The 21,034-nt window shown below is 40.4% G+C and overlaps 1 protein-coding gene across 3 annotated transcripts in view; it reads right to left on the reverse strand.

Moving 5' to 3' along the window:
- PLCB4 (phospholipase C beta 4) overlaps positions 1-21,034 on the reverse strand; it is a 206,245-nt gene that overhangs the window by 148,948 nt on the left and 36,263 nt on the right. Inside the window, exon 3 of one of the 3 annotated variants that reach the window (XM_074578483.1) lies at positions 3,886-4,000. The exons of the other annotated variants lie outside the window; for them this stretch is intronic. The gene's annotated coding sequence lies outside the window, so the exon portion shown is untranslated. The remainder of the gene's footprint in view (positions 1-3,885; positions 4,001-21,034) is intronic. 3 annotated transcript variants of the gene reach the window in all.

The following is a 21,034-nucleotide window of genomic DNA, read 5'->3' on the forward strand; positions in this document are numbered from 1 at the left end:
CTGCAGCTGAACAAGGCAATAAAAGCATTGTGACAAATGGTTCCCGTGCCCTACCATATATACTATTTTCCAGTTATGATTAAAAGCAGAGACAAGTTAAAAGGAATGATAATATCGATTCTGCCTGACATACATTTCCTACCAGACAGCAAACTACTGTGAAAGAACACCTGGTGACAGATTTTATAGTCAAACACAAACCAGCCCCACCCAGCAGACCACCCAGATCATTAAATACAGTTATATTACACGTTTCCTGATCAGATCCATTTTGTAAGTAATATTTTTATGGTTTAAATTCCAGAAAATAAATGATCTTAATCACAGTCATCAAGTATTGGCCCCAATCTATTTAACTCTATGGTTGTCTAGAGCAGGAGCTGGGTCTTGTGCTGTTATTAAAGTGGATGTATAACTAAGACTTCACCTGCTCTTACCCAAACATTCCTTAGTGGGCACTACGGAGTAGTGGTACCGCACCCACTGCTTGTGTTACTCGCCTTTTGGGGTTTTTTTGCAACTGTAACTACCATGTACTGGCAATAACCTCTTGGTACAATGCAAGCCAGCCACAACTTCCTCCCAGTACAGGTCACGCAGCCCTCCTGACTCCAATTCAGGTCCAGTCACTCCTACGCTTGCCGTGTGAATGGAGAGAGCAGAATCCTCCCTTGTCAGCAGTTCAGTCTCCCCTTTGGCAGTAGCAATACCTGAATATGCCAAATGTAGGGAAGGGAAACGCACAGGAAAAGGCAGTCAATTAATTTTTAACCGCATTTTTTCGTTTTTGGAAGAGAGAGAAGAATTTTGAAACACTCATATGTTTATAGGAGAAATGGGAAAGTATCTGCAGATACAGCCTAATCAATTTTTTCCCTTATGTTGGATCTAGCCTAGAGCGAGGCACATACTCCCAATCCTCCAGATCCCTAACACAATAAGGCATATGAATTGATACGCACATGGAAGAATGGCCCAATACAACAAAATAAACATCTATTTTCACTAATCTTACAATATTGTATCTGCAAACGGTGCTTCTTAGGGATGGGATGTAGTGAAAGGCTTCTAAAAAAAGCATTCAGTTTTACATTTATAAGAATCTATTAATTCTGTAAAGCTCAGCTGATAAGCTCCTGTTAATTATAATGCTTTCTGTGCATTGCCTTTCATGTGAAGTTCTGGAATTGCTTGGAAAATCTTAATTAGGTCTCAAAACACTACCGTGAAGAAGGCATGTTCTCTTAGCACAGAAGACAAGGTGCGGACAGCTTACGTGATTTGCCAAAGGTCACCAAAAGGCTCTGGTCCTAAATGGCACTGGGCAGCCGGCAGCAGAGCTGTTCTCTCCCACGCCCTCGTCCCTAGTCACACCTCATACCCACCACATCATACACTTCTGTCCCCCACGTAAATATCTTATGCCTTCTTTGACTTTCAGTCAAAGTCCCGATTGAGCTGGAGTCCACAGAGACTGAGGAGTTTTTCCATGGAAGATACGCTCTCAGTTTGGGGCAGCTGTGTGAGTCTCTCTTCTTTAATCTGAACTGGTCTACACAGACACAACTGTTGATTAAAGCTAAAGCAAACTCTGGCTGGTATAATTAGATGTTGTGCCTGGAAGGCTGGGATATCTTATAGCATCAAAGGTTTAAAATCTCATTTTCAGCCCCGCCTGATTACTTAAACCACTACTATAAAACTACAATGGATAAAAATCTCATCTGAAGCTGATTAAATCTTTACTGATGTAATGGAAGAATAGCAAACAATCAATTTACATTTTTCTATGGATATTTACCTCTAGTGCAGCCTTTGGTAATGCAATGGAGCATACTGTCTGCCAACTTCCTCTAACTTAAGTCCAAAACTTCCGTTTCTTGCTGCCAATCACCTGCTTCACCAAATCACAAACACTAAAACGTGCTTTCATTTGTTTAAAATCAAGACGATAATTCAATTTGAAAGGATTTACGATAGCTGTAACACAAAAGTGAGCTGAGGTGGCGAGATGACGAAGTTGTAAAAGAAAAGTTCTATCCCATAAACCAACAGAAATGCTAAGGCCAAAGATGCCCGATTCTTTAGTTGCTATCTAAAGTATATTCAGCTTCCCACATGGATTTGTATCAACGTGTCTAACGGGATATTTGATGAATACACACTGTGCACCCATAACTAGAACCAGATCCACTCAAGACACCTCAAAAATCCCCACTTCCCAGGCGTGATCAGCACGCACAGCACAGAACAACCCAGAGCACTTCGTGCTTGCCAAAACTTTCTCAGAAGAGCAGGTTCTGGTGACAGCAAACCTGAGATATTTTTCTGCTCTCCTGAAAAGTTGGCATTTCCCACAGAACCTGACTGACAGCTCAGCTTCGGGGGGGGTGAGGGTGGAGGTGAAAATCAATTTCACACTGTCAGCATATATTCAACTCGCTTTAAACGTTACCTAAACCAAAGCAAATAATGAGTAATCCATGCTTTTCAGTGAGGTAAAGCTAGTGAAGTTGGTGTATCCAAGATATTAGTCATTCATTAGGCTGAGATAAGTTTCATTTTTGAACAGGGAACGGACCACTAACAAATTATTCCTCTTCCTTTCACGTTTGGTCACAGTTTAGGCTGCATATTTAATCACTCCCTGACAATACAAGATACACTTTCATTCTTATTAGAAATCATTCTGCTGCTTCACACTATTCATTAATTTGAAACTCTCGCATTTGGAACCATCATTTACCATTCAAACAGTACTTGGTGACATGCAGAGACTAAAGAGTTGTCAAACAGAATGACACGCAGTTTTTAAATGTGAACAAAGCAATAAAAGCTTTCAGGGAAAAAAACAGCCTTGCAAATAGCATTTGGAAGTTGTGACTGTGGGCAGAGCCAGCAACACCAGGGGAAAAAAAAAAAAAAAAAGAAAAAACCCCTTGAATGAAAAAAAAACTGATAAAACTGAGTTAAAGTGTTTCTCACACAGGTCCCATTGGTGAAAACCCTGACAGGGAAAGTGAAGACCTGGCCCTAACTAAAACCAAATAAAAATGTGGTCACTTATTGGTACTTTCACATACCAATAGCGTGAAAACTGGAGTTTGCTGCTGCACTTAGAGCAATGCTAGGAATATATAAGTGCATGTTTGGCCCCAGAGGGCACTGGCAGGTTAAAAACCAAATAAATCCAGTCTTACGGCCCTCAGGGAACAGCTCTCATCAGATTATATGGACACATAATCCAAACCAAATCAGTCGATACTTGGAAAACACATAGAACACACTAATTCCCTGAATCCACTTGCAAAACGAGCCAGAGCCCCCTTGTTTATAGCTATTCAGATCGCAAGGAAGCTGAAGATAGGCTGTGTTAATTTTATACAGTGTTTTTTAATTAAATCTTTCTGGCTACTCGGAACCCAATTTTCTCTTCATATTATGAATCTTTATTGGACATCTGTAAATAGAACATGGATGCATTTCCATATAAAGAGATCTAAATATACCACCCTTCACTAATGGAAAAAACCAGAAAACCTCACGTTAACTAACAACCCATCTGATCTTTCACAAACTTTACATGCACATCCATAGAAATTATTAATACAGCTCACGCTGCTACAAATCAGTCCTTCTGAATAACATAAGGGCACAAGTAATGGATATCACTGACATTTCAGCGCAGCTCTCCACGGCTAAAGAAACACTTCATTAAACCCAATGAAAAGAAGGAGTATCAGGGCTGGAAAACAATGGCTTTTGAATTCCTGGTGTTACTGAAACTAGGCTGGCATTTTGCCACAGATTTTAGCAGAGGCTGAAATCACAAGTCAGTCTGGAGAGTGCCAGGGAAAAAGCAGCAGAATTCCCCACTGTGCCTACCTGAAGGACAAACGCCCGGTTTTGCAGAACTGGGTGTCGGTAGCAGCTGTAAGAGCAACACCTTGAGAGGAACCTCTCCTCCTGCTTTCTAACCATGAAAGAATGTAAGAGAAAACTGAAAAAAAAAAAAAAAATTAGCTCAGTGAAGAGTTTTAGGATTTGGGGTGTGTGTGTTGTTTTTACAGGGGATTTCAAGCTTCATGATAGTTTCATGGTTTCTCTTCATTCATAATTATTGCAATAACAGGGTTTTTCCTCAGGTCTTCATAACTAATTCAAGTTGTACATTGGGGTTTGCAGACGTATCTCAACAGACAACGGGTTATGCCTACTCCTGATCATGTTAGGTGATGGTAGGCAGATAGTCCAGCGGGTTCTCTGAACTCAGGTTACTCCTTCTGCCACATGCAAGTCATCACAATTTCCAATACGCTGATCACACTGCAGAAAACATCACGCATTTAAGCTGTAGCGTAATGAGGCTAAAAAAAAAAAATAATCTCTGAAGTTTTAGAATCTATCCATATTTTGAACACGTAATCAAATAAAGCGTTCATCCTGTGTATTGTCTAATGCACATGCATCTTCATCAGGGATAAATCATTTTTCTTCAGATATATAAAAAAAATGTTTATCACTCAATCCACTCAACTGCTCGTTTTATTCAATAAAAAAATGTATTTTAGCAATGAAGTGCAAAACCACGAAGAAACCATTGGCTTTAGAAGGTAAAACAGCAACAGATAATTCTATTTACCTTTCATAACATATACATTTAAGCTAAAAAGCAAAAAGTGTTGCATATACTGTTTTCAAAAAGTATTCTACACAACAAAAAAGGGAAGGCTGGTTTCATTTCCCGGCATTGCCTCTTAATAGCCTGAGAACTAAATACCTCTTATGGAATGCTGGCAACTACATGACTCAATTATTAAAATGACTGCAACACCGTTCAATAATTTGATTGTCTGTACCAAGAGCTGCTAGATACTGAATGGTTCTGAAAATACAGGACTCATTTAACCAGGAACCGAGATTTCTCATAATCTCACCAATTATTTAAGAGGGAAGAGTTCAAGTTTTAAGAGCTTTTGACTAATGTCTCAAGCCGTAAAGCCTGAGTCATACAAGAATTAGCTTATGATTCTGATGCTAAGTCATCTCAGCAGGAATGCAAGGATAATTCTTGGTTTTAGTTATCATATAGTATCACAAAAGGAAAAAAATAATAGATTTTTAAAAGTAGCAAAGTTATTTAACAGGCAGTTAAGCAAAAGCCAGAGAGTCCCAGACAGGAAAGTTTTCTTGTCTAGGGAATCACGGCAAGCAGTTACATTTTACAGAGCCTGAATTGCACGTGTAATGCTACAGGGAGTCCTAGTGTGCATTTGTGCATTCATTAGCGGCTTTGGAGGGTGAACTATTGCTTATCCCCAGCGCTTATCCCTCCTACTGTAAGGTTATACCTAAGCTTCACAACAAATAGCTTTTGCTGGCTTCCCCCTGAGCTCCAGTTTCCAGCAGAGGCACTCATTCTGTACAGCCAAGACCCCCTAACCATAAACCCGTTCACGGCACATAAGGAGGGAGAACCCAGCTTTGAGTCAGGGGGAAGGATACAACGTCAAGCTTCTGAAATGAGCCAGGACAGGCAACAGGCAGTTAGGACCATTAGGATCCCCAACCAGACAGCACCAGAAGTTCTCATTCCCCACCGCCATTAACTTCTGTAACAGAAGAGGGCAGGGACCAACACTCCTAAAGCAAGGGTGAATATGAGCCGCTTCCCTTAATTTTCTATGGCAGAGCAAGCAAACCCGGTTACATCCCTGTTCCTACCAGCAAGCTGTCACACCTTTCAGGCAAGTCATTGTTCCCTCATTATCTGTCCATGTCATGCCATTAGCATTCGATTATCATACACTCTCTGATGCACTTTCTTTCTTTGCCACTCACCTTTCTCACCTCTTCACAGCAACAGTGACATTACCTTGAAATGGTAATAAATCGATGAAAGCCAGTAGCCAGCACCAAGTCTGAACTAAATTCGCTTCCTCTTCAAATAGTTTCTTCCTCACTTAATTGTCTTTTACTTTGACCCAGATTACTAATAGGGCTAGTTTAAAGTTTTCCACTCAAAACTGAGATTTTTTTTACGGAAAACATGCATTTGATTACATTAAATTTTGCCTGACCTCCATTCTCTTCAGTGATTCAGTTTTTGGGCTGTCATCATCATACAGATACTCTCATCCAATCTTTTTTCCTGAAGAGAAAAGAAGTTGTGATCCACTGTAGTTCCACACATTTCTGGGTGCGGACTACGCATCTTGTGTTTGTGTGCTTGGCCTCTCAAACACTGCGTACAGCCGTACGAAAGCTTTTGTCACGTCTGTCACTACAGCTGTTTTCCAGTTCACCTCACTGAGACGCTCTGCAAAAACTGATGTGTATAAAAGTAAAACAAAATGTAATAAATTACAATAAAACAGAAAACACCAGCTTCGCCAGTCCTCAGGTTATTTCCAATCAAAGTCAAATGCTTAAGGAAACTTGCCAAATTTCTTTTATTTCCAAGTGAAATGATGACCCTATTTGCTTATCACACCTGGTGGAATTCTCAAGTGTGATATTATTTAGGTTTTGTAGATGCACTGAACTAAAGGCTGTCAGCAAACTCAGCTATGTTAGGAGGATACTGGAAGTACACTTTAACCTATCACAGGCTACTTCAGAGACGAGGTTTTTAAAAAGGCTTCTAAAACAAGCACCAGACCAAACGGGGATTTTGTCAATGAGTTTACTACACAGTACTTTGTTACTGAAAAAAATCTTCTTCCTTCCCCTAAAATCCTTTGACAGAAAGCAGATGATTTCATTCACTGTGACTTGCAAAGAAACTCAATGAGGGCAGCATTCCAGATTGCCTTCCGGACACAACATGACATCCCCATCACCCCCAGAGGAAACACACGCCAATGTTGAAATTCCTACTGGAACATGTGCTCCCTCTTCACTTGGAAAAAAAATCTCACAAGCCGAAGAGCCTCAGCTGCTGTGTGATACCACGTGCCAAAGCAGAGATAAAGTCTTTGACATCATTCAACCTCAAAGAGTAGAAACTCTTTATGTAACCATGAAGACTAGTTTTAAGTAGCAAGATTTCTTAAAACAACACTTACGTGACCAGCTCTTGAAATGCCCCAAACTCCTTCTCTTCCCTTCTTCCCCTGTCAGTGCTATCTTTACGTGAGTATCAGCAATACCCACTCCCCCCCTCTCCATACTGGCTATGCTAAGGAAACCACAGCAGTATAAACCTGTTCTTAGTATCTACTGGCAAAGTATTAATATAAAATAACGTGTTCTGAAAGAAATGTATGTGCTTACATCTTGAGTTAGCCTGGACAGTACCAAAAGGACAGAAGTTATTACCTACTCCCTTTTGGAGACTTACAATACAAGCAGGCTGGTGGAATGCCCTGTTTTTCCCCAAGGATCGTCTCATACAACAAAGATCAAATGAGATGCAAAAGTTGCCTTACAGAGCGAGCACCAGCAAATTTCAAAGCAGTAGAAACACAAAGTGAATTAGAACATGATCCTATAAAAAGGAGGTCTGGGTTTTAATCTCTGATCTGACAATGCCTGGCTACCTATCCTTGAACAGTACACTTAGCCTTTGTGTTCTACCATCTGTAAAACGGGATAATGCCATCTCATGGCACTCTTTTAAGGTTTAATTAATTATTGCTCACAAAGGACTTCAACTTCCTCAGCTGTAAGGCATTTATTTATGTGTTAGTATCATCCATAATGTTGATATTTGTAACTTACGGCCCTTAGCAGTCAACCCCAACTAACAAAGCCAAACCACGTTATGTATGTAAAACCTGTGGTGCCATTACATACAAACATACAAAAGATTGTGCAAATTAGTTAAATTAAGCCTCAGACTCCGTTACAAAGGAACCTATTTGACTTTCCCACACAGGTAAATTCTCCTTATCTAAATGCCGCAATCAGTCTAAAAGGAATATTCTCATATTAAGCACTGGACAAGATTTTAAGAGCTTTCAACACTCCTGACAAAGCCCCTGCCTAAGAAATAGAATTAGTGAAGATCTGTAAATACAAGTAGAGCACTAAAAACGTTTTGGCCTCTAGAAGGAAGTGGTTAACAGTTTTAAGGTAACAGGAAAGACAATTACGTGCAGAAGACACAGGTGGTTGTACAACAAGCTCTTTTCTTTTGGGGCTGCCATCTTTCACCTCCATAAAAAGGTGTCTGGTAATAGACGGGAAAGAGGTGGGGCTGCTCCCACAGGACCTCTGATCAACCTTTGGGACTGTGTTTTTACATGAAACTGATACAGCTCTTTCTTACTCTGATTTTACAAAACAATGGCTTTATTCTGAGCTACTGTAATTATGTCATCTAACCATCTCTAGATATTCCCTTCTAGATTATGCCAGTATGGATGTCGAAGGTATCAAGGCCATCCTTACATGAAGAGACCTTGCTCCCCTTTGAGACAGGACTGCAGCAGAACATGCTCATCATTCAACCCAGGCACCCAGGGCTCTGCTACACCTCTGCAGTGCAGTTCTGCATCTTCATTCAGCTCTTTATGCAACTTGAACATCTAAAGTACTGCTTCTCCACAGCTCAAATGTGGGGCCAGATGAGGGAATCCTGCCCAAAACCATTATAGATTGAATCCTTCATATGATTCAGGTACTGCTCTACTTATTTACACAGATAAGTGTGATATAGCATGGATTAGAAAATTAATATTCACTCCAAACGCACTGCAGCTAAAAACCTCAGTACAGAATGCTCTATTTAATAAATTCTCCCAGTTCTGGTAGTGTCTCTCAAGTTTCAAAAAACCAAATGAGGATTTTAGACTAAAAAAAAAAACCAAACCAGCTGATCTTATTATTCAGTATTTTATTTCATGAGAAAGTGAACTTCCAGATTTTTTGTTATGAGCATAGTCTGCCTTCAACTCAGAAATACAACCCAAAATGCTAGCTGTGATCATCAGCAATTCATTCCTTTCCATGTGCATTTATAGTTAGATGCTGCACCCTATCAATATGCAAACAACTACTTTTCCACTTCAAGTCTCAGATACAAAAAAAAAAAAGAAAGGCTAGTTATTTTTAAAATTGCTTTTAAGAAACCAGCGAGAATCATCAAAATTGATAAGGATTCCTTATCGATTTCACTCTGCTCTTGCACAGGAATATGATGACCAGAATACACTGAGACTAAGCTCCTTGCTGAAAAGCAAGGCTGTTGAACTGTCTTTGCCAGAGGAGCGAGAGAAGATCCTGTCTCTGCAGCAGGCCGTGGATATAGGCATGGCAAGGACATACACACATGTACCATATTCTCATAGTAATCAGGAGGCTGTATGAATATCAACAGGTAACACGCTGGAGGGAAGGGATGCCATCCAGAGGGACCCCGACAGGCTTGAGAGGTGGACCTGTGCAAACCTCATGAATTTCAACAACTCCAAGTGCAAGGTCTCCACCTGGGCTGGGCAATCCCAAGTGCAAATAAAGGCTGGGCAGAGAATGGACTGAAAGCAGCCCTGAGGAGAAGGACTTGGGGGTGTTGGTGGATGAGAAGCTCAACATGAGCTGGCAATGCACGCTTGCAGCCCAGAAAGCCAACCACATGCTGGGCTGCATCAAAAAAAGTGTGGCCAGCAGGTTGAGGGAGATGATTCTGCCCCTCTGTTCCGCTCTGGTGAGACCCCACCTGGAGTACTGCATCCAGCTTTGGAGTCCTCAGCACAGGAAAGACATGAACCTGCTGGAGCACCTCTCCTATGAGGACAGGTTGAGCGAGTTGGGCTTGTTTAGCTTGGAGAAGAGAAGGCTCCAGGGAGACCTTAGAGCCCCTTCCAGTACCCAAAGGGGGCCTACAGAAAAGATAGGGAGAGACTCTATCAGGGAGTGTACCCATAGGACAAGGAGTAATGATTTTAAACAGAGAGGGTAGATTTAGGTTAGATATGAGGAAGAAGTTCTTTGCTCAGAGGGTGGTAAGACACTGGAACAAGCTGCCCAGAGAAGCTGTGGATGCCCCATCCCTGGAAGTGTTCAAGGCCAGGCTGGATGGGGCTTTGAGCAACGTGGTCTATGGGAGGTGTCCCTTCCCAGGGCATGGGAGTTGGGAACTAGATGACCTTTAAGGTCTCTTCCAACCCAGACCATTCTATGATTCTATGATAAATCACCTGTAACTTGGGTTTACTTCAGCCATTTATAATGTATTGATGAATAACCAAGAACGAGGTTGCACTGTTAGACAAGAAGGCTTGCACAAATGTAATGCTAGTATGAGAAAACAAAGAAAAATTTATTAGCTAATGAACAGGTTGGCCTACTCCTTATATTCCGGTTGGGATGTTATGTTCTGGAGAGGTGGACAATTAGCTGGGTAAACAACTAGGTGGCTGGGCTCAGCAGCTCTGCAGAAAAGATCTGGGGGTCCTGGCAGCAAAGAGCGAGCAGAGGACAGGTCAGCAACATGCCCTGGCAGCAGAGAGTGTCAACAGCATCTTGGGCACAGCTAAGAGGTCAAGGGAGGTGATTATCCACTTCTACTCAGCACTTCTTAGACCACATCTGTAATAGCATCCAGTTTTGGGATCCCTAATACAAGAAAGACTTTGACAAACTGATGCAAGTCCACCAGAGGCCACAAGACCACCAGGGCCTAGAGTACTTGCTCTGCAAGGAGAGACTGTAGGATCAGGGCTTGACTACCCTGGAGAAAGGATGGCTTTAGAGGACACCCAACAGCTGCTCCACTAATACCTATGATGATGTTATCAAGGGGGTGGACCAGGCTCTTCACCGTGGTGCAAACTAGGAGAAGGGAAGACAATAATCATCAACTGAAAGAAGACAGCCTTCCCTTTTCTGTTCCCAGTTCTACTGTGGCACCCTAAACAGGAGAGACAAGGCAGGGCAGGCCACAGGAGGGTGAAGCAGATGGGAAGGAAATGAAGGGGCCGTGTAGTCTCACCACAATCTAGCACTCAAGAGTGGAGCAGAACTGAGCCCCCCCCACCGCCAGTTCCTACTGCTGCTCGAGGCTGAGAGAAAGGCTTCAGCAGACGCACCACAATGAACTGAGAGCTGACTAGCTGACTTTTCAGCTGATTAGCCCCCTGAAAAGAAAGCTTCCTTCAGGGGCAAAGGGGTGTGAGAGATACAACATTTGTGCCATCTACCATTATGAAAGTTTTATATAATAAAAAGAAGGTATTAATTTTTGAGGCTTAAAAAAATAATTTAATCTGCAAAGGTCAATAAGCAATGCATGATTACAAACTATATAAAGGCCAAAGAGACTATTGTGTTGGGAAATTGGTTGTTGGTCTGTAACCTTTAGAATGACTTTCTGTTCAACAGTGAGTAATCATGACCTTTCTCATCAAAAAAGCGAGATCAAATTCTTAATCCATTATGAAGAACATGACTGAGAGATCTCTTCCCCCTTTATTGTTACAATATTTATGCAGGCCATGGGCAAGTGAACAGTTTCAGATGATATTTTGATGTGTGAGGATAAAGACCAAATCGATGTTTTTGCAGATACCATCATTAGGGAACAATCCTGTGTTATTATGTACCTTTAGTTTAGTTTTCAGTTAAGGTTTTATCTGCTTGTTTGGAGAAAAACAAATGCAGCCTTTTTCAACAATTCTAAAATTAAAACAAATGCCTCCTATTTCCTACACAAACCACAAAGTGTTAATTTATGTGATAATGTTGAACAAAATTCAGTTACAGATTATACACTGCACCACTTCAAAATGGAGTATTTTTTTTTAGCACATGACAATTATGAAAGCAACTACTTGAACTAAAACAATAACATGAAGAAAAAAATTATTCTGTGTAAACCTTGGACAACAGTATATGTGGTAATTGTAAAAATGAAGGACTACAAACCACCTTAACTGAAGAGCTTTGCAGAGAAAATGAGAAGCTGGAATATGACTTTAACACAGCTGAAATCTCTCTCCTACCTCAGGAGCCTAAGAGCTATGTGCCCAAGCGAAGTTACCTCTCTAGCTGTCTCTCATCGATGCAAAATGTTGGACACCTCCAGAAGACAAGTCACATCATCCTAGGATATCTCTCTAAAACGAGACAAATTAATCATTCCCCCAAAGGTTCCGTATTCTCTCCTGTGACTTTAGAAGGAGCCAATTCAACAGCCTAAATAGATGCCTAGCTTTAGGCGGGCAAAGCTAGGCGAGATAAATCCTACCTGTAGAGCTAGAAAGCGTTATCTCCTAATGCTGTATCTACACTTCTCTGTGCGTGTAAAAATTGTCATTTATGTGCCCCTTCTTCTGTACAGCAATTAAATACTTTCCACTTAACTCATGCCCCATCTAACCTCTAATTTTATGCCTTCTCCTGCACATGTTTTCTCTCCCATTTCTCTCTCACAGCTCCTGTCTCTTCAGGGATACTTTGGGTTTTAAAATCGTGGAGATCTCAGTTTGGATTACGCTACTTTAACTGAAAGGAATTCTTAAAACATCTGGAAATATCCACTGCGTTGTAAATTTACTTTATGCAGTGAAATAACTTCTGAACTTCCTCTGCCCCCAAAAAAGTGTTGTGAAGTTTTTTTAATGCGTGTTTAATTAACATATTCTATCGAAAATTCACCTCATTCCCCCAATTTCATAAATTATAAAATCATTAGAAATGTTGCATTTTACCAGAAGGCCAATACACTACGAAATGTAATCAGCGCAGCAATGCGTGCTTGAGGATGTTTCTCAGGACAAAAGGTTTGGCATCTCTCACAGCTTTTTTTCTAAAGACTCGGTATGAAAACGTGGGCAGAGAAATACAGAAGGCTCAGGAGAGCGCAGGAGCAAGGCTTTTTCAAGCAGTAATGACTCTGTTCACCGCTGGCCCGATGTGCTATTCTTAACCAAAAGTACTAGGGACGAAACGACAATTTCTGAAGTCAAATGAAAACAAACCCAGCAAACAGCGTAAGGCCTTACAACTACTTCTAAACCACCATGGAAGTTAACGACAGAAATTAACTCATGTGGAACATTTTATGATTGTAAGTGATCAGAACATTGGCAGCTGTTGTTATCCAGTGAACACCGCAAAAAAATAATTATATGAGAGCACATTTAGAATAAATATTTTCCCTGATAAGTATGAAAAAGGGAAGGAACAGATGCATGTGTGATGAAAACCAGAAATTTTATGGAAGTTACTGGTATCTGAAGATATGGGCTAACTTTTGGGGTTTTATGGGGAAAAAAGTACAGATATTAAAGAACACAGAACATAGTGCTTATTATGCAAATACTTTTTTTGTTCTTTTAAACCAAGAAGGCTGTAATTTTGCATTACATCAAGCTTTGTGATTTGATCCTAGAAATTATGTGAAGTAGTTTAGGTGTAAGAAGTGATCTACTTTAGAATGACAGCAGTCCAGTGCAAATAACTGTGGACTTGCAACTATATTAAATAAAAAAAAAAGGGAACGGTACAGTGTGTTCATGCTACTACCTGGCTGGTCACACGGTATTTCCTTAAGTATTCCTTTCATTAATCACGTACAAAACAGCTGAAATAATCTTCCTTTTCACAGTACCGAGATTCTTGAGGAAAATATTTCAAAAATGCCTTCTGCTGGTCCTATTGCACAGCTGCTGTCCTGACACCACCGACAGTTTGATTAACCAAAAGCAAGCTTGCCTGCGCCTTGCACAGAGCTTCCTCCTCCTAAAGAACAAAACAAAAAAAACCCCAAAACCAAAAAAAAAAACAACAACCAAACAAAAGCCCCCAACCAATAAAAAAACCTGCAAACCACAAACAAAAAAACCCACACCAAAACAAAAAAACCCACAATACCTTAATAAATATTCATAAAGTATTTGTGCTGTAATACAATCAGAGTTTCAAAGAAGCAAAAGTTCTTAACCCCTAAATTGACAGCAGATGTTTAATGCGTACATTACTACTTTTTTTACTCAAGAAGGATGAAGAGCTGACCTAAGAGAAACAATTTAGTACAAAGAAGTCTTAGGCAAATCTCAAATTATAATTAAAGCAAACAAACGAATGTAATTTAAACTTTGTTTTCTTGTCCAATACATATTAAGCAAGTCTCAGAGACCTATGAAGTTGTATGAAAATGGAAACTTAAAATATGTTTGCAAGTAACATTTTTCCTCCATAAAGTTACTGATATTTCTATTATTTGAGCACTTACTTCAGCGGCACATTATGAACCACTATCTAAATAATGCAGAACGGCCGCTATTCATACTTAGAAAACACAATTTTTCCATGAATTGCCTTTGCTAAGTTCCCAAACTAAAATAAGAAAACTCTGCCTCATTAGTACTGGCAAACTTCCATGCCCTCCCACTTTCCAAAACTTAAACTACTAATATGGAAAGAGAAAACATAATAAAACAAGATTCATCTTTAGTTTTATAGCACAAAATGTTGCAGGTCACAAAAAAAACCCCCATCCTTTAAAGCCTGAATTATATTTCACTTGAACAGTGAAAAAACCAAAACAAGCTATTCCTTACAGATAGCCGCATGGCTGCCCCAGGAGGAAGCCGTTTTGTGGTCACTAGCGATTCAAAACATCTTCCTCCCTTCCATACCTCCTTTCTCTTCTTTACATCAGTTTAACCTATGCTTGCAATAAAGAAAAATGAAAGAAGTGCTTAGGGCACGTACAGGTGTATCTTGTACAGACAGATCCTATCCCCCAGCTACAACGCAGCACAAGTTTGAAGCTTTATGCTGGGACCAAGAGGTGCACCATGGCTCAGCCGCGCAGAACAGGCAGCATTCCTGGCTGCTCGCCCCCAGCCCAAGCAATCTCCCAGCCTCTGGGGAGACCCACCTTTATAAACCAAATGTCTCGCCTTAACCCCGGATGACACTCCTCCATCCTGGCCTTTTGCTTTCAATTTGCTAGCCAAACCAAAAGGTATTCACAGATAAACTCAGTTCGGTTCAATTGCTTTTCCGTTTTCATATGCTAATAGAATAGGAAGGGAAAGAATATGAAGAAATGAAGGCTCTTAAAATAGGACACAAAAAATGAACCACGTTAAGATAGCACGGCATCGTGATTCTAATAGTCAATTTAATTAACCTCACCCCCCAAAAACGGAAGTCTTCAACTCCCAACCAAACTGCTACTTCAACAAATAAATGAATTATTTTCCTAACATTTAGACACAGGAAAAAGATAAATATTGTTTTCATGATTATTTTTTAATGAAGCTGTGAGCGACACGAGCAAAACATCAGAAACAATAATAGTACCAATCTGAAAACAAGTACGTTAACAAAACAAAGCCAAGAAACTCTATTTTACTGTGCTCTCCCTAGTTCCCCCCAACAAATTTCTTCCATTTTACTATTTCATTTTCCTATTTTTTTAAAAAATATTTTTTTCCCTCTCTCTGAGGACTGGGTAACATTTAAATAGATCTCCAGCACAAGTGAAACGGTAACACGCATGAATGACTATTCAAGAGAAAAATTGGAACTATAATTTACAGAGCACTGTCTAATGCACAAAGTAACCAAACCAGGGAAAGAATGTAAAAACACATTATTTATTTTGTGGTCACCTTCTGATAAATGTAAAGGGGAAAGTTGAAATGTGCCAGTTCAAAGGTGACTCGTGACTGGACAAATGTTCCTGAGGAGAAATCAAAATGTTTCAACAGTTTGGTCTGAAACATTCTTGGCTTTCTAGGTTTTGTGGTTTTCCAGCAGCTGAGGAAAACCCTCCCCAGGTCACATCTCACTTCGCCAAACCAGCCAGCGAGACTACAAACGGTTGCCATGGACTACAAATGCAGAATGCACTGCCCAGCCCACTCTTCCAATGACATGGGACAATTCCTGAAAAATCAAAGTGTTTTATAGAAAACAGTCAATGTCCGGAAGTTTTCCCCCAAGCACAGTTTTCATGTGCCTGACAACTTTCCATGGAAGCAGACATGCTTGGTGTCCTCCAGCAGCCACAAAGTGCTTCCAGTAGCCCCATTCAGGCTGGGACAGGCAGATCTTCCAGGTCCCAGAGGGGCTGGATTCGGAAGAAGCCACAGCTGAGAGCTCACCTCAGCCCCTGAGCAGCCACGGAGAACTTGATCTTGAAACTACCAAAAATAACCTTTGGAATTATTTTCATGACATTCTCAGACTAAAACTGAACAACTACTTATGCTCAGTTTTATTTTGGGGTTTGTTTTCGGATTTTTTTGTTGTTCTGTTCTCTATGTAAGCATGCATGTAACTATATATAACCCCCATCTGTAAAACATATATATATTTTACATCTCTTTACACATAGTATAGAGGGGGTTTATATTTCTATTTTATAAATATTTTGGTGATAAGTGTTATTTATAGTTATACATATACATACAAATGGATGCATATTTACGGGTAAGATACAGACAGATGGATATAAAAATTGTTGTACTTTCTCTTCTCCCTCCTGGCATTAAGCATTTGTAATCCAGCAGGGTAACATACTACGTGTCTAACTTAGGGTGGTGGGGCAAAGAAATCAAACCAAGATATTTATTTTTTTTTTTTTTAGACCCTTTTTTCCTATGTACAGCACGTGCTTCATTGTTAAAGAATGTTTTCGAAACAGACTGACATTAAAGACTAAAAAAAATTCCATCAGCATATACTCTGGAGACTTTCCTTTTTTAAAAAAAAAAAGTATTATGGACACTTGCGTCTTTGAGAGTTGGCATTTTTGATTGTATACATGCAGCACAGAGGTTAACGTCAGTCCAATAGATGCGTTTACTTAAAAATAAGTAAATATCAAGAATGTAAGGCTTCTGTTTCACTGTCTAGCCTTTACTATGCACACAGTATTAATCTGAAGCACATCTGTGTGCTTAGAGATTTTACTTTCCTTAAGCCATAAGCAAAGAAACAGCGTAAGAAAGGACTTTTAGAGAGAGTCTTAGTGACTGCAGAACACGCTAGTCACGCAGGGAACGGCAAGGCGGAGAGCTGAACTGTGGTCCAAAGTTTTACCAGATCTCCACCCACCTGCCCTTGTACAGGCGACTACACAGAGCTGTGTGGTACACGCTGCAAGAAGAATTAGCCGTTCGCTGAAAAAATATTTGGATTTATATATTGAAATTTAAGAAAAAAAATAAAAAAAGGAGAGAGAAAAAAGTATTGAGAATCTTAAAATGACTCAGCTTTATTTCCACAGCCAGAATTACGTTCCTTTTCGCTACCATGTGATTGTCTTTTTACCCCTTCACAAAATAAATCCAGGTCTACACAGGAGCTATTAAGGCACAGCTGTGGAAAATATTCCACTGTCACTGAGCTAAACGGCCTCCCTGACTTCATTCTGCAATTTGCCTCCGGGTACACTGCATGGTTGGACATCTGTCTGCCTGCGAGACCTCCGGTAGGGGCATACTCTCTCGTTAGAATACTCCACTCTCTTCAGAGACAGCAATCTATCATTTCACTCTACTTTGACTACCTTTGAACCAAAAACAATAGCATTTGTGCATATCTGTCTTTGAAAATAAGGCCTGCGTAATAAAATCCTGAAAATTATGTTCAAATTAGTGGCCTACCTGCAATCCTAAGCACACAGCTCCTTGTTGCTCTTTTGGAGTAAGCGATCCCCAGTCTTCTTGGTACCCAAATATACAGATTGCGTTTTGGTTTATTAATCAATTGGTTCATTTGCTGTCACTCTGAACTGACCACCTAAAGTTCCAAAAGATAATTGTATTTTTTATGCATCCCCAGTTGTACTATATATAAAATATGCAAACTAGTACGCACAAACTAAGCGAGACCAACGGCCTACTCAATTTTTAAATTGCCAATACAAGATTTGCTTAGCGTCTGCTGAAGTGCTTTTAGAATAGCCAGTTCCAGTTTTTTGTTTTGTTTTCTTAATGGAACAATAAAATCTTGCACTTAGGAGCTCTTTAAAAATTTAGTCAACTCACTAATCCAGGTATTCGACACAGCTGCCATCCTTGCTTGCCTCTACACTACAGCTCTGCCAAACTCTTTCATCTCTTCCCTGCCTTTCCCTCACAAGCACCTTCTCTTTGCCTCTGCTGCTGCTCCTGACTCCCAGGCTGCGGTTTCCAAGTGCCCCTTTTCAGTGTTAACTTGCCTTTTCTTCAAAAGGGAGCCTGGCAGAGTTAGATGCCTGCAGGCTAATGGGAAAGGGGCAGAGACCTGCCGATTTTTGGTATTCGAGTTATTCATGTCTCAGTTCTTCTGTCACAGAAGCGCGAGACTCTCTTTTCCTTTAAAAGAAACTATCAGTTATGTCACAACCAAAATCACTTCATCTTGTCTGGCAAGAATACAACTGTAGGGGCATGAAAGGGAAACAAAATTCTCTTTTCCAAAGGAAAATTACTCTTCTGTATCATGACCCTAATGCTGTTTACCTCAGGATAAAGAATGAAGTACAAACTACGCGTTACACGGCTGGCCTAAGGGTGACTGTTGAGACAGCGCAAGCACAGCAGCATCACACATCTGTATCATGTCAGTAATAACAGCGTGATATACAACAGCAAAATCGAGGGATTTAACAGTCTCAAATACAATCTAAGCTCCCATCATTTTATTTACGTAATTCTTTAATAAAATTAACGCAAAAATGCTTGCAAGGGCAAGTCAATACCTTGGGCGGTCATGCAAATATTCACAAATTCAGGCAAGAATAGTTTCACTCTCTCCTACATTGTACTAAAATATCCACGGATGATAGAACACAACTGAGAAAGAAAATCCATCTGATATTTGGTATTTAGACCAAAACTGCGCTAAAATGTCTTGTATTAATACAATTATTATAAGTCATTCAACAGCCCCACTCAATGTTAGATTTTGACATACCACAGAATGAGATTCTACAGCAAATCAAATGCAAACTACTTCTTTTCCCTGAAGATCACTTGGTCAAGAGGGAATTTTATTCTGTAGTCTGTAGGTGCCCTAGAATTGATATGTATACATTAATGGAACAGTATATAAAGTCACCTCAAAGGCAATTGCTTTAAAATTGTAAACCCCTACAGATGGGATGTAGGGTGACAAGTTAATTTAAAATTAGATTCCTAGATATAGTGCACACCTGATAATTGAGAGAAGTGGGAGGAGGGAGAAGAAGGTTACTGCTCTATATTTGAAAAGGTGAATCCCTCCTTCATTAGAGGAGGAGAGGAAGGAAATCCAGAACCATACTGCAGTGGCGATCGAGCTGCCAATTGCAAGGATTTCCAAACAGCTGCAGGGACTGGGGATGGATGAACTGGTAGTTATTCACTATGGGTAAAATCCATCCAGATTTAGGGAAGCTGTCAGGCAGTTGTTGGGGGAGTTGAGAAGGACCACTAAACACAGTCTCCAACAGCCCAGCTCATGCTCTTCCACTGTCTTCTCCGTCTCCCATGGAGGGCCAGCAGCAGAAATACCTAGAGGCAATATTGCCTCAGTCCCTGTCCCGGCTCAGAACTGCCCCAAACCCACCCTGTGAGAATGGTCCCTCCATGCTTTCCCGCAGCACAGAGGCTCTGCACCCTATCTGGTGCCCAGTTCCTCGCCAGTCTCTGCTCCGAGCCGGAATTTCCCATGCAGATCCCGTGCAGAAGCCTCAGCCCCTTCCCAATGCTGCACCCCAGCAGCACCTACGATAGAAGCCGAGAGTGAAGAGGCGGGGCGTGCGTGTCCTGGGGAAGAACCATCACCCTGCGGAGCATCTCCCCATTGCGCTTGAGGAATGCAAATGTTTTGCCATTCCCACTTCTGCAAGGCCAGAGGGTTTGGTGACAAGAGCAACACAGCACTGCTGCAGGCTATTTCTACCTATGGTAATTATCCTTCGTGGAATGCCACTGCTGCGGGAGACAAAACGTAACACACCAAAGAGGAGCAAGAAATACTTAGCTTTAAGTTGTCAGCCAAGCACACTGCTTATAGGAGGAACAGATAGAACAGAGACAATGAGCAGAAAATACAGTCGCAGTAGCTTCCTATTTTAATAATGGTTCTAATTGCTGACATTCAATTATTCATACACAGCTACACGTTCCTATTGGGCCAGGTGCACTGTAGGGGCTTTGAAGGTAAGAGCTGCCATCCTGCACTTGGAAGTACTTTGCCTAAGTAATTTTAAAGACAAATACTCGTGTATGAAATATCTAGAAACATACACAAGAAAGCAGAAGCAGCAGTTTACTTCAATTCTAAAAATAAAAATAGAAATGAAAATAATAACAACTTTACACGGAGCTCACAGAAAACAACAAGCAGCTCTGAATCAAGACAGCTGAAATGAAATCTGAATCATATCTTTGTATCTCCCTTTTTCCCCTTTTACAAAAGAGACAACCTAAAAGCACAAGGATGTAAAAACGCTCTAGTTTGGCAAAATAGAAAAAAAAAGTTGCATTCCATAAAAGACCTATTATTAGCTTTGTCACTGTTCTATTTGTCTTCAATGTCTTTTCTAATAAAACCTAGAAGAATGAAGGGCGACATAATTATTTCTAAATCTCCATGTAAACACAAAAGGACTGTCCCTGTTTATTGTTTAATACAGAATTAAACACCGTATCAATATTAAATTATTTGGAAGTGGGCTGTGTTTAAATTGACCTTACCTTCCACCGAGTGAGAATTTTCCATACACACCAAATAGGAAATAGCTTACAGGACACAAAGCTGATTTTTATAATGTCAGACTAATTCACTTTTCTTTCTAAATTTGTACAACAAACCTTATGGCAGCCTCCAAGAGGCTTTTGTCTTCTGTATAATGAGGGGATACTTTAAATGATGCCAAATTAAGCTCTTCAGAATACATGCCTTGAAACTACTGAAATACTGTAGAAACAGCCACTTATTCAAACTCCCTTTATGCTACCAATTGACCCGCTACAGCTCCTTCTGTTAGCTAAGCTCGCAGTACATTTCACTTGCATATTAGCCAAAGATTATTTGGAATAACTTTTCAGCTTTTCCTCTTTGATCACTAAACACCCTTCAGCCCCACAGTATCTGAGGA

Source organism: Larus michahellis, chromosome 3, assembly GCF_964199755.1.
Source record: "Larus michahellis chromosome 3, bLarMic1.1, whole genome shotgun sequence".
In the NCBI taxonomy this organism is placed as follows: Eukaryota; Metazoa; Chordata; class Aves; order Charadriiformes; family Laridae; genus Larus; species Larus michahellis.